The following is a 15,013-nucleotide window of genomic DNA, read 5'->3' as shown; positions in this document are numbered from 1 at the left end:
CATGACCAAGGTTACTTAGAGGAAAAAGTGTGTATTTTGGCTTATGGTTACAAAGTACCTTTAACTGTTTAAATTTAGCTAAACTTACTTACTTTCTCCCTATTAAACAGAAAGTGAAACTAAGTTGTAAATAGTCTGGCAATATCCCAGGTAAACTATGTTTGTGTCTTTTTTTTTACATACATATGAATATGTATGTATTTACTTATTTTGTGCATATGTGTGCTGTGAAGCACACACATACAAGTCAGAGGACAATTTTCAGGAGTCAGTTTTCTCCTTCAGGGTGTGGATTCTGGAGACGGACTGAGGTCAACAGGCTTGGTGGCAAGTGCTTTTACCTGCTGAGCCGTCTTGCAGCCCAACACAAACGTGAAATAAGTTGTAATGGAAGGTATCTTGTGCACTTTGTAAGAATTTCCTTAGAATTGAGAGGCATGACATAAAAGACATGCAACCTATTGCTATCCATATGTGTGCCTTTACTGAACGGTAATATTAGCACTCTAAGAGTTCATATTCATGAGCCTGAGATTGCATACAAAGCCATAGGTAATACAAATGTATAACATCTAGGATCTGAGTTAGTAGCTCTTCTTGATGACCAGTTTTGATGTAGGAAACATTAACAATATGGTCAGACCAAGCGGCAGCTTGGAGGTCACATCACCCCACCCCCACAATCATGCTGAACTCCCAAAGCCATACCAGACAAGCGGCTCACTACCAGAGTGGGCAGCGGGAGGAACGCAGACCCTGCTTACATTCAGCTTGCCTCTCCTCAGGGCTCCTTTATAGAGGGGCTGTGCCTACCACTGTTTGAATAAGTCATTCTAGTTCACCAATTTTCCGACATAAAACAGTATACTACCCTTAGGAGTAGCTAAAACTCTGGTTTAGAATGACTTTCTTGTATAAACCATGTATAAAATCCATTCTTATATTCTGAGGTAGAACATGTCAGTTCAGTTGATTAATGTGGCAATTTCTACTCTGCGTCTGACTGAGAGGCTGTGAAGTAGCTCCTCCAATGCCTGCTTTCTTGTGTGGTGCATTTTCTCTCTTGCCACTCTTAGGTTTGGGCTTCTACCAAAAAATGAAAAAAATAAAAGAATCATTTTTATCCCTAAAAAGTTAATGACTTTTCAGGTGTGCATTTTCTTCAACTCCACATAGAATTTAAGATAGACCTGGCTATTAAATGCTCCTAAGGCCTATAGGCCACTGGTCTGGAGGCCAGCTTGTGAGATTATTGGAAGTGAGGAAACCTTTAAAAGGAGGGGCCTAGTTATAGGAAGTTAAGTCATTTGGTGAGCAGACTTGAAAGGGATGGGGAGACCTTGGCCCCACCCTCTCCCACGCTCTTTCCCCTTCTGCCTCTGTGAGGTGAACAGAGCTCTTCCATTACATATGCCCATCTTGATTTGTTATGGCATAGTTAGCCCAAAGGTATGGGGACATGTGACTATGGGCTAAAATATCCAAAATAGTGTGCCAAAATACATAATTTTTCTTTATAAGTGCAGGAACTCTGTGCTTTTGCGACAGCCATGGGAAGCTGATTAACACAACTAGAAAAAAAAATCTAGGAGGAATTCTCACATTCTCAAAATGTCTCAGTTAAATTACTAACTGTAAATTGATAACAACCTAGCATTCTTCAGTAGGGAGAAATCTAACTCATCTATGGTATAACCATGGCACAAATTATCATATAGCTCGTGAAAAAAAAAAACATTCAGAAAGAGTCTGGGGAGATGACTCACAGTGAAACACTTGGTGTGCCAGTATGCAGACCAGAATTTAGACACCAGAACTCACATAAAACCTGAATGGGTTTGGAGGTCGACCAGTAATCCCAGCATGGGAGGCAGATACATCCCTGTCTGAACAAATTGATTGGCCAGACTAGATGAAACAGTGAGCTCCAGATTCAGCAAAAGACCCCTCCACTATATACATATATGTATGTATGTATGTATGTATGTATGTATGTATGCATGTATGTATGTATGCATGCATGCATATATGTGTATATATACACATATACATATATAATATATACATACATAAATAGACATAGACATGTGTATGTGTGTGTGTGTGTGTGTCATGAAGAGTGACTGAGATACCCAATGTCAACCTCTGGCATCCACATGAGCACATACATGAGTGCACATGTACCCACAACCTGCATGTGTGCACCCCCATGTCAACAGGCATACACCCACGCACGTATACCACACACACATAAAATGCACGGAGATGTCTTTGGGACATGTAAATTATCTTAGTCAGTGTTTTAGTGTTGTGAAGAGACACATGACCATAGCAACTCTTATAAAGGAGAGCATTTAATTAGAGCTTGCTTATAGTTTCAAAGGTTTAGTCCACTGTCATTTTGGCTGAAGGATGGAAGCATGTAGGCAGGCAGACATGGTGCTGGAGAAGTAGCTGAGAGTTCTACATCCAGATCCGCATGTTGTAGCATGTGTCATACATGTTGTAGTGCAAGTCAGGACTTCATTCCCTTTTTAGTATTGTGTACTATCCCATGTCATGAAGTTACTAGATTGCAAACATTTATATTTGTGCTTTTTCCATGTTTCAGCTATTATGTTTATGTGGATATATGTTTAATTTTTCTGTATATGTATATATGTAAATGATATGATGAAATATGAATAGACGTGTTGGGTGAAGTGTCTCTGGAAGGCCTTGCCCTTCCCTATTCCCTCTTCTTTGCTAACAATCATTAGACAACATTCCTAAACCTAGCCACCAAGGTCTATTCCCTTATTTGGCCACTTCCTCCCCGTGAGGAAAGCTGGCCAAGGTCCAGCTTGCAAAGTATTGAAGTCTAGCCATCAAAAGCCCCATTTTGGCCACTTTTTAAAACCCCCAAGACAGGGTTTTTCTCTGTAGCCTTGCCTTTCCTGGACTCAATTTGTAGACCAGGTTGGCCTTTAATTCACAGGATCCACCTCCCTCTTCCTCCCTGATTGCTGGGATTAAAGGTGCCACCATGCCTGCCTATTTTCGGCCATCTTAATTAACATGCACAATCAAAATTAACCAACTCATCCTAACATGGGGTTTACCCTTTTATCTTTATAACTTTTCACTTGCCTATTGGCCACATCTGTCTCCTCCTCTCTATCCAGAGGAGTCCTGTGTTCCCCCATATCCCTTCCCCTTCTTCTTTGCCCATCTTCCCCTCTCTCTTTTGTTCCCTTCCCTTTCTCTCTTCTCCTCTATCTCCTGTCTTTGTCCTCTTCCCATTCTCTCTGTTCTTCTGGAGGCAAATAAGCCTCCTTTGTGCTGAGAACTTGGTCTTGGGGTATTGTGAGAAGACTCCAAGGTCCCTACAGTTGCGTCGTGTAGAAATTGTACTCTTAAGGTTCGCATGACCAGTCCCGTCAGACTGTTTTCTCAAGAAACTGTATCACATCTCAAAAACCACAAGCAATGTGTCACTGTCCCAGGTTTCCTGCATCCTCACCAGTGCTTCTGTCATCTGCTTTTATGACCATAGCATCCTAGTGGGAGTAAAGTCATTTCCCTATGCTCTGGAGGGTAAGCACCTGAACCAAGGATGCTTCCCTCAGAAAGCATTATAAGCAACCACAAAAATCCAAAGCTATCAACCACTGGCATTCAGTCCTCCCTCTGTGGGGGCTAGGCTGGGCATTCATTCTGGTTTTATTTCATGTGTCTTCATTCCATGACTGAGATTGCTTCTTTCATGGAGGAGGGTCCACTCTCAAATGACAAGGGGAAACACTCTGTGGCCAGGATCTGGCACATGACACTTCTGCTTCTAAATTGTTGTCCAAAACGTTCCTGTCACCGAATTCAACTGAAATATAGCCATTAAGTAAACTTGGCGTGCAGAATCTAAGAGCAAGAGAGTGCAGTTTTATGAAGGAAGAAACTGAGTTATTGGGAATCATCAGTTTGCCTCCCCTCTCAGTTCTGCCTCAACTCTATCTTATTTCCTATTTACCATCACTGTAAATCCACTATTGCACTCAGCCTTCAGGGCATCTCCAAATCTCAGAAATTCCATTCCTTCCTCCAAATAGTGTCTTCTCCCAAGTTCTCCATTTGTGAGAACAAATTGGAATTTGAAATTATTAGAAACGGAAGTGATTAAGAACTAAGTGCACTGGGTGTCATCAAAGCTGTTCTTTTCTATCAAATATTGCTACTTGCTACCCAGAATTCACTGGTTTACCTCTTTGTATACAAATCACCGAGTCTAGGAGCAGCAAAGCATCTGTTGAACAAGTGTGAGAAGCGGCATTCATAGTCCCAGAGCCCTGAGAGATGCTGAATAGGCCCAGTGCCCACTTGTGATCCCAGCATGCAGAGGTAGAGTCAAGAGGTCCCCAGGGCAAGCTGGCTGACCAGACTAGTGGAAACAGTCTCTCTAGCTACATGATAGGTGAGAGAAGTATGGAAGAATATGGAAATAGAAGGATCCAGAGGGTCCTAGAAGCCTACAAGAAGAACATCATGATGGGCGGGTCTGGACCCAGGGGAGTCTGCTCAAGCTACTATACAAACCAAAGACAACACATGCAGTAAGCATTGAACCCCTTACTCAGATCTTGTCACGAGACAAGACATTATCCACAGTCGTGTGGAGAATACGGACTGACTCTGACATGAACTCTGGTGCTCCATATTTGACCACTTCCCCTTGGTGGGGAAGCCTGGTAGCACTCAGAGAAAGAATAGGCAGGCTACCAAGATAAGACTTGATAGGCTGTGACCGTATGGTGAGGGAGGAGGTCTCCTTCTGTCACAGACCTAGGGGAGGGGAATAGGGTGAAAGAGGGAAGGAAGGAGGAATGGGGGAGGGGGAGACAAACAAGGGGGTAAACATTTAAATGTAATTTGAATAAATTAATAAAAAAGGAAACAATAAAGACAAGATGGACTGAGAGAGAGAGAGAGAGAGAGAGAGAGAGAGAGAGAGAGAGAGAGAGAGAGAGAGAGAGAGGTCCTCAATATAAAACATGGAAAGCCATTAAGGGAATTATCCAGGATCCATAGACCTGACTTCCACAGGCATGCGCACATGTGCACATGTACACACAGGTGTACCCCAAACATGTGAACAAACACTTACACACACAGCATGTAGACATACATATGAAGACAAATTCCAGTGACTGACTCTGAGTCACGTGGCACACGGCTGTAATCCCAACTCTTATAAGGCTGAAGAAGGGGTACCACAGGTGAAAGCTAGCCTGGGCTACAGGGAGTCCAAGATCTTTCTGACTTGCATAGTCAGACTCTGTCTCAGCAAAGGAACAAGTCCCAAGTGATCTTAATTTAGAGTAGTAAAACATTTTAGTTTACATTTTTTTTTTCTTGCAGCCTCTCATCTGGAGCTGACACTGACCTTGTGAAAAGTCAGCTATGGATTCTGGACACCTCCGATTTCTTTTTTTGCTCCTGTGTTGTCTGGCACATGGTTCTTGAACCTGAGGGGGTAATGGCCATATTTTAAAGATGAGGTGATGATCCAGGTGAAAGCAGGAGCCTAAGAATCCGGGCACAGCATGGAAGGAGCAAGGCAGACACACGGGGGCACTCAAGGACTCCTGCCCCACTAGGGTGCCACTGAATGTCCCATTCTTGTTGATAAGACATCACTGGCTTTAAGTTTCCTACTGCGTAATTTAGAAATTCTGTAGTATGACGTCTAACACTCCTTCAGATTTCTATTCTTTGGTCTCTTATCAACTACCCATTCAAGATGGAGTCCTCCTGACTGGGCTCCCTGTCCCTGGGGAGATGCGAACACACGAACACACCCCTTAGTTCAGATATGGCGCCAAACCATAGAACTGTCCATACAAGTCTGGCTTGGTGAACCCATGAGTTTAATTGGGGTTATTTATAGGCACATGGGTGAGAGGTTATCCACAGGACCACAGGCAACTAATTTACAGGTGACCACACCACTAAATAGCAGGCTCTCCCACAAGTTCTTAATAGCTTACGTATCCCTAGGAAGAAAGAGGACTTCCGGCATCTCCTGGGTCCTTCCGCAGTTAGGGAATGTTCCTGGGCCAGCCCAATCGTGAGGATTTCTTGTAAGTAATCCCAACCCAATCTAATTTCAAGACATCAACAGCCAAATCACGTCTTGAGAACATTTTCCCCACACTCATCCTTCTATGCTTTGTCCTGTCCTACACTGAGAGCAGTGGTTCTCAGCCTCTTGAATGCCTCAGCCATTTAATACACAGTTCCTTGTATTCTGGTGACAACCTCCCCACCAGCCATAGAATTATTTTCATTGCTACTTCCTAACTGTAAGGTTGCTACTGTTGTGAAATTCTAATGTCAATATTTTTAGAGCTAGAGGTTTGCCAAAGGGGTCACAACCCACAGATTGAGAACCTCAGATTTCGAGGCTCTTGCCAGGGGTCTCAATCACCCAGTGGAAGAGTAGTTCTCACTTTGTCCCTTCTCTGGAACCTCGGCTCTGCCACTGGTCCCCTGTTCTGCCAGCTTGGGCTCCTATTATCATAGCTCCTCCTCAAGGGCTCTGACTTGTACCCAGGTCTTCAGCGTTTGCTTCTTCAGCTCTGTGGTGACAATAGCTCCTCGACATGACTCCCATATAGGCACCTTCAACACCTCTCTTCTGTGAGATCTCTATACTTGCTTGTCGTGTTTTGGGGCTGCATGGGGGCCATCTGCAGTGAATTGCTTCCAGCTGCCATCCATCTTGCCAAAGTAAAACTCTCTGCTGTGTGGTTTGGGGTTTGCATTTCAGTAACTTTTTTTTCTCATAATCCTCCATTCACTTGAAATCCCATTGCTCCATCTCTGTGTCTAGCTGTCTTTCAAGACCCTCTTGAGGACCATTACCCACAAGGAGACTACCATGTCCCCCACACTCAACACATACTTGACAATGTTTTTTTCTTTATTTCTTTCTTTTCTTTTCTTTTTTTTCCTGCTTTACCTTATACTGGCTTGTATACATGTGACATTTGACCACCTGGTCAACTCTTTGAAGTCGGAACCCACATCTAGGTCTGGCGAGCTTTCATTTCTCCTTTTTCCATTTTTGCTTCATCCAACCTCTGGCTGTTCTCCAAGGCTTGACAGCAAATGGACACTCAATCATTCGTTGTTATCAGGACTTCCTGTTTACTGCTTGGGGCTACTTCCTAAAACTAGACTATGTTCCGGTTGTGATGGACACTTTTCTACAAATATACACATTTTTCTTCAGCAGTAACACAGGCAACATTTGTTCAGCAGGCAACATTCACCTCTATTACGTACAGTTGCCTCCCGGTATCTGAAGGAAAAAAAAAAAAAAACTTTTTCTGGAACTTCCTGCAGACGGCAAAATCTGCTGATGCTCAGGTCCCTTATAAAATGGTGTATAAGACCTATAAACACCTTCTAATATGCTTGAAGCATCTCTGTACTGCTTATAATAACAACATCTGACAAAACGTAGCCACTTTGTGAGCACTTGCGTACTTATTATACTGCGTTGCTTAAGGAATTAGTGTCAAGAAGAAAGTCTTTACATATTCTGGGCAGATAAGAAAATTCATATTAGGTTTTGATTGAATGTCAGGATATGAAACTCTTGGTGTGGAGGCCTAACTATCTCTGGTAGAGGGTTTTATTAGTTACTGTTCTGTTGCTGTGTGCAAAAGAGTATATTTGAGATCATGGTTCCAGAGGAATAATAGTTTGTTACAGTGGGGAGGCATGGCAGCAAGCAGCAGGCATGTGACAGGAACAGAAAGCTAAGCACTAACATCTTTAGCCTTGGTAAGTAGAGAGAACAAACTGGAAGCAGGTTGAGGTCATGAACTCTCAAAGCCTGCCTCCACTGATTTCCACCAGCTTCATCTTCCCAAACTCTCCAAACAGTGCCACCAGCTAGGAGCTAAGTATTCAAATACCCAAGCCTACAGGGGCTATTTCTCATTCAAACCATGATGATTTTATTTAAAGATTTTCAGGTGATAAATTTGATTTTCTTTTTTTTTTTAATTTTATTTTTTTTATTTTTTACTTATTATGTGTACAGTATGATCAGATTACATTATAGATGGTTGTGAGCCATCATGTGGTTGCTGGGAATTGAACTCAGGACCTCTGGAAGAGCAGTCAGTGCTCTTAACCACTGAGCCATCTCTCCAGCCCCTTGAATTTCTTTTAATACTTCCCTTAGGTGTTAAAAAGAAAAACTCATGTGTGCTCCCACATTCTCCTGCATCTGACAGTACAGACCTGAAATCCCAACACCTTAGGAGGCTGAGGTAAGAGGATTGCAGGCTCAAAGCATTCTTGGACTACAGCATGTAGCCAGCTGTGCCGGTAAAGGGACCCTCTCAAAATAAATGTAAGAGACTAGAAAGATGGGTAAATGGGTCCCTAGTTAAATGATTTATTTCTACAATCGTTGCCTTATTCATGGTGTCTCTTCATAGCAGCAGAACAGTAACCAAGATAAAAATTGGTACCAGGAGTCGGGTATTTCTGCGGCAGGCCTGACCATGGTGTTGTTTGGAGCACTGTGAAAAACCTTGGGACTTTGAACTAGAAAAGCAGTCAACCACTTTAAGCAAAGCTTACTGATCCGTCCTGGTGCGAATGTGGACAGCGCTGAGGGTGAACATTAGAAAGAGGCCTAGACAATATTCTTGTGATATTTGACCAAGAATGTGGCTGCTTTGGGCCCTTGTCCTGAAAATCTGCCTGAGGCTAAATTGAAGAGTTTTGGATTAGTGGTATTGGTAGAAGAGATTTCAAGACAGCCTAATATTGACTGTGCTACGTGATTGTTAGTGGTCATTCTTATGTAGATCTACAGAAGGAGCAAACAGGTCAAGAAAAACTGCAAAATGTACAGTCTGAAGTGAAAAGGAGCACCAGAAAGTGTTTTGTTATAGCCAAGTCCTGTGCTCAAAGCAATAAAAAGCTTAAAGAAAAGCTTGATGCTAAATAGGATAAAGGGAGCGGTGATGTCAGGGAAAGACTCCACCTTGTAAAAAGGAATTAAAGAAAATATTAAGAACAACAGAGGGGTGTCATTGAAGGACAGGGCCAAGTTTCAGCCCTAGCAAATGGATGAAGTCGGTAGCTTTGGCCACAGAGTTCTGGCTTTAGAGTCAAGGATATAAAGAAAGAGTTGTGGCATCTTCCTCCATAGCTAAGGAAAGCCACTGGGGCCAGGCCTGTGTCAGGAGTGTCCCTGCATGGAGGCCCAGAGAGGCCACTGTGTGACGCTTTGAGGGTGAAGCCTGGGTTGTATTGGATACCCCAAGATGTTGGAGATGGCAGAATCACAAGATACTTGCCAAGTAAATCTGTAGACAGAGTGTGGAACTAGCTCAAGAGACAGAACTGTGTGGCAGTCAACAAAGCTGTAATGGATTGGAGATCTTAAGGCATGGAGTATCAAGCATGGAGCTGCAGAATTTGGAGTTTTCCCTGCTGGCTTTTGATCTCGCTTTGGTCCAGTATTTCCTCACTGTGCTCCTTTTCCTCCTGTTTGGAATGGTGATGTATATTCCATGGCACTGTATATTAGAATTATGTGATCTGCTTTTTTTTTTTTTTTTTTTTTTTTTTTTTTACAGGAGTTACAGTTAAGGGATTGCTCTTAGTCTCCTAACTTCTGACTTGCAAAAACAGAGTGCTGAGATTGTCAAAGGCTATGAGGACTTTTAAAGGTGGACTAAATGCATTTCACATTATGATGTGGCTTCAAGCCTATGGAGGCCTGGGAGTGGAATGTGATGGCTTGAATGAGACTGGGCCCCCATAGGCTCATATATTCAAATGCTTAGTCACCAGGGGGAGGATCTTTTTGATAGGATTAGAAGGTTTAGGAGGCATGGCCTTGTTGGAGGAAGTGTGTCACTGGCTTTTCAAAAGCCCATGCCAGACCCAGTTACTGCTCCAGTACCTGTCTGTATGCTGCTATGCTCCCCATCATAATAACTGACTAAGGCTCTGAAACTGTAGGCAAGCCCCAATTTATTGCTTCCTTTTCTAAGCGTTGGCTTGGTCACGGTGCCTCCTTACAGCATTAGTACAGTGAGGAAGATAAGCACTGGTAGTCATAATTGCCTGAACTGTAAGCAAAAATGATACTCTTCAGACTGCAAAAGGATCAAATACGTGTACTTCTAGGTAACAGAATATTATTCAGTGTTAAGCCATAAAAAGACATAAAAGATTCTTAAATGCCTCTGACTAAGTAATAGGAGAAAAATCTGAAAATCTAGAAAAACCGAAGCTGAGCAGACAGTCAAAAGACTTAACAGTTGCCATAGGTTACTGGGGAGAGAGGGCTAACAAGGCAGACCACAGAGAATTTTAGGACAGTGAAACTGCTCTTCAGGAGACGATAGTGGTAGGAACATCCTTACATATTTGGAAGAAGAAAAACAACAACATCAGGATACACATCAGTGTCAGGGGCGCAGGGGCTGGCTTTGGGTAAACCCTGTTGCTAATGAGTCATTAATTCATTAATATAGGTTCATGGCTACTAATACATGTAGCATTGGAACCAATGTCCATAGGTGAGAAGACTGTGTGTACAGAGAAGGATAGAGAGGCTTTTCTGCTCAATTCTACTGTAATCATGAGACTTTTCTAAAATAAAATGCATGCGTTAAAGGGGAAAAGAAAAGAAAAGCTATGTCATAACTTATGCCAAGCACGCGGTGACTGAAAGAAAGGAAAAGAGAATCTATGTTGTAACTCATGCCAAGCACTCAGTGACTGGGCCTATCAGTTACCAGTTACATTTCGTTGTACCTGCCGGAGACTGGAGACTCCAAGAGAATTTAGAAGCACCTCAAACAAGATCAAAGTACTTGCCCATAAATTCAGTGTAGAGGTCAAGCTGGTCAGGGCCGGGACAGGGACCCCAGAAGTAAACAGAACCGCATCGTCTTTCTCCATTTCCTCTCCACTAGTCTCCCCTGTGTAGCAGCTTCATTGTCTCAGAGATGGTTTCTGGAGCTTTAGTTATCTTGTTTGCATTCCTAGCTGGAAACGGAAAGATGAGATGGGACGAGGCGAGGACCCTCCCAGCTGACCCTTCTGTTTGAAGGGCTTTTGCAGAAGTACCTCTCAAAGACTTCTGCCTCTGTCGCTCCCCCACCCCCACTCCCAGGACCTCAAAGAAGCAGGAGACACAGCTTACAGCTCTGCAGCTCTTTGTTCATATCTCCATCGCAGCAACATGGGCGTTCTTTTTGGTAAACTATATAGACATACGTAGAAATACATAGTAGGGTCTGGTTTTCTGTCTTATGTGTAATCATTGAGATAGTTTTCAGCTCTCTTTCCCACCCCGTGCTGGCATGCCAACTCCCCTCATGCTAGGAAACCAATAATATACACTGCATTCTTTTTCTTTTTCTTTCTTTCTTTCTTTTTTTTTTTTTTAGAATTTATTATGGTTGGTTGAAAGAGTCTTGACTCTTAATTTGAGCACTGGTAGAGTTAGTGATCCTTTCTGCCTCTAGGACATCTGAAAATTTGAAAATTATACCAGGATGCTGATAAAAGAGGCCACCTTTGAAGTCAGTGTCAGCACAAAGCAATGTGCAACAACCAAGTCATATTTCCTTACCTCGCCACAAGGATGTCATAAACACTTCTATTAAATGCTTACTTAATTCCAGGTGCTGTGTTCTATACATTCTGTTTTATATGTAAATTACAACATATACGATGGAGCCATTAGAAGCAGTGTTGTAGATGAATATTTATTAATATGAAAAACATGGCCAGCATGTTATCAAGATGAAAAAGGCTCTGAAATCAGAAGCACAGTATGAACATGTATTTGTTCACCTAATTCTAGAAGGGCTAACATATGTTTTAGGGTTATCTCAGAGTGATTAGAATAATGTTTTTTTCCCTTTTATTTTCCTGTCACCTATATTTTCATCAATGTTCATCAAAAGAACAAGAAGCAAAATTGATCAAAGCCAGGTGCAACAGAGCATGACTGGGAATAAAAAAATAAGACTTGGAGGCTAGCCTGTGCCACACAGTGTGACCCTGGGTCAAAAATAAACAACAGCAAATTATTAAAAAGAGATTCTTATAGAAATGACATGACAGTGGGTTTACAAAGGATAAGACTGACTGCTAGATCTGGGACACTGGTTACAGAGTGATCCCAGTGTGACTAGAGAGTCTCTGACTGTGGAGCACACAGAGCAAGGGCCATCTACAAGGCAGAGCTACAGGGCGGGTAGAATGGAGACTCAAACAGATTCCTGGCCATGTGGAAATCCCAGATAAAAAGCAATATGGGATTTTTTTTTTTTTAACCTTATTTCCCTTTGGGACTACCAATTGGGATGGTGTGTCTATCTAATCTAGTTTTAAAGAGACAGTGATAGGTCAAATTCCATACCTAATAATCCATCCAAAAACATAGTTCTTACACAAAAAGTATATTTGTGCATATGCGTGTGTGTGTGTGTGTGTGTCTGTATGTGTGTGTGTGTGTGTGTGTGTGTGTGTGTGTGTGTGTGTGTGTGTGTGTGTGTGTGTGTGTGTGTGTGTGTGTGTGTGTGAAGTGAGGCAGAGCTCATCACCTCTCTAGGTGGTTCTTAAATGCAGGGCTTGGCTTCCTCTTCTTTCTTCTCATGCCCCTTCCGTGATCTCTGCAGCTTGCTGGCTTCCATGCAGCCTGGGACATTTGGCCTCAGGGCCTCTGAGGTGTATTGAGAAGAGGAGGGAAGAGATTGGGGTCAAGTAAGGCCGCACTGTTCTTGCAGTCTTGTTTTCCCTAGAGTTGCACAGTCTTGGTTTTACTGCCTTTTATTTAGTATAATAGTGGGTGAGATCCACACTTGGGGAGGGGAGGGGGTTGTTGAAAATGTTACCAATGTGGCTTGTTTTGTTTGTTTGTTTGTTTTGGAGACAGGCTCTCACTGTATAGTGCTGCTTGTCCTAAAACTCACCCTGTTATGATATATGAATAAAGGCCAGGCTGGCCTTAAACTCACAAAGGCCTCCCTGCCCCCTCCTCCCAGGTGCTGGGATTAAAAGCATGTGGCACTCACTGTGCTTTAAAAGTCCCATAGATGAGGTTGAGCTGGAATTTCTGCATGCCTGGTTTATAGACAATAGACTCTGAGGTAGGGACCTGTAATATCTTATTTAAGTGAAAAGAGACGTGCAGATGAGGCCAGAAGGGGAAGAGAGCAAATCAAGATGACGTATTTTCTTGCTGGTCACAGCTTCCCTATGGGCTCAAAGGGAAGAGGGCACTATAGCAGGGAATATAGCCCAAGATAGAAGCCCCAGTGAACAGCTGATGGAAGAGACCAAACTGCTCTGTTTTACATCTCCATTTTGGCACAACAACAACAACAACAACAATAACAACAAAAACAAAAACAACAAAACACAGTGCCCTACATATTAGTGACTAGCTCATGGTTTCCTAAGTCCGAAGTCAGTTTACCCAATGGCTGAGGTCCCTGTGACATCAACATGCTGGCCCAGCAGAGTTCTTATCAAGGCTGTGGGGAAGATGTTGGCCCACTTTCAAACTCACTCTTGCTTTCAGAAGAACTGACTACTTCCTGCTTGTAGAACCCTTGTTGGGGAACAATGACTGGTGTTTCCCAAAACTGTCCCCAGCTCCTAACTACCACGTGCACCCTGTCACATAGCCTCTCTGTCCTCAGGCTTACAATAACGTATCATGTCTGCTTTGCGCTTCAGATCTCTACTTTCATCTGTTAAAATGAGGCAGAAAAATCTATTTTCCTTCTACGACTTTTGCCAATAGCATGTTAGGCACTCAATAAATAGATTTTGAATGAACTATGACAGACAGAAAATAAACAGTAGAGAGTATTTACCACACTATGCACTTTAAGTATTTTAAAAAAGATTCTCAATGTAATAGTCATCAGAGAAATGCAAATCAAAACGACTCTGAGATTCCATATTACACTCATCAGAATGGCCAAGATCAAAAAACTCAAGTGACAGTACATGCTGGTGAGGATGTGGAGAAAGGGGAACACTCCTTCATTACAGGTGGGAGTGCAAACTTGTACAACCACTTTGAAAATCAATCTGTCGCTTTCTCAGAAAACTGGGAATAGGGCTTCCTCAAGACACAGCTATTCCTCTCCTTGGAATATACCCAAAAGATGCTCCAGCACACAACAAGGACATATGCTCAACCATGTTCATAGCAGCCTTATTCATAATAGCCAGAACCTGGAAACAACCTAAATGTCCCTCAGTCGAAGAATGGATAAAGAAACTGTGGTATATTTACACTATGGAATACTACTCAGCTATTAAAAACAAGGAAATCCTGAAATTTGCAGACAAATGGATGGAACTAGAAATGATCATACTGAGTGAGTTAACCCAGACTCAGAAAGACTCACATGCTATATATTCACTTATCATTGGACACTAACCCAAAAGGGATATCCACTTACCAGGAGATTGGGATAGATGCAGGGACTTCCTATTGGGACTCTAGATGAGAGAAATATGGAAGAATGGGGAAATAGAAGGATACAGAGGGCCCTAGAAACCTACAAGAAGAACATCACGACAGGTGGATCTGGACCCAAGGGGGTCTGCTCACACTACTGCACCAACCAAGGACAATACATGTAGTAAACATTGAACTCCTACTCAGATCTAACCAATGGACAGGACAGTCTCCACAGTTGTGTGGAGAGCGGGGACTGACTCTGACATGAACTCTGGTGCCCCACATTTGACCACTTCCCTGTGGTGGGGAGGCCTGGTGGCACTCAGAGAAAGAATAGGCAGGCTACCAAGATGAGACTTGATAGACTGTGACCATACGGTGGGGGAGGGGGGCCCCCTTCTGTCACAGACCTAGGGGAGGGGAATAGGGTGTAAGAGGGAGGGAGGGAGGAACGGGAGGAGACAAGCAAGGGATAAAAATTGAGATGTAATCTGAATAAATTAA

The sequence above is a fragment of the Acomys russatus genome, chromosome 28 (assembly GCF_903995435.1).
Source record: "Acomys russatus chromosome 28, mAcoRus1.1, whole genome shotgun sequence".
Lineage (NCBI taxonomy): Eukaryota > Metazoa > Chordata > Mammalia > Rodentia > Muridae > Acomys > Acomys russatus.
The sequence above is the reverse complement of the archived record's forward strand: the minus strand, read 5'-3'. Positions refer to the sequence as shown.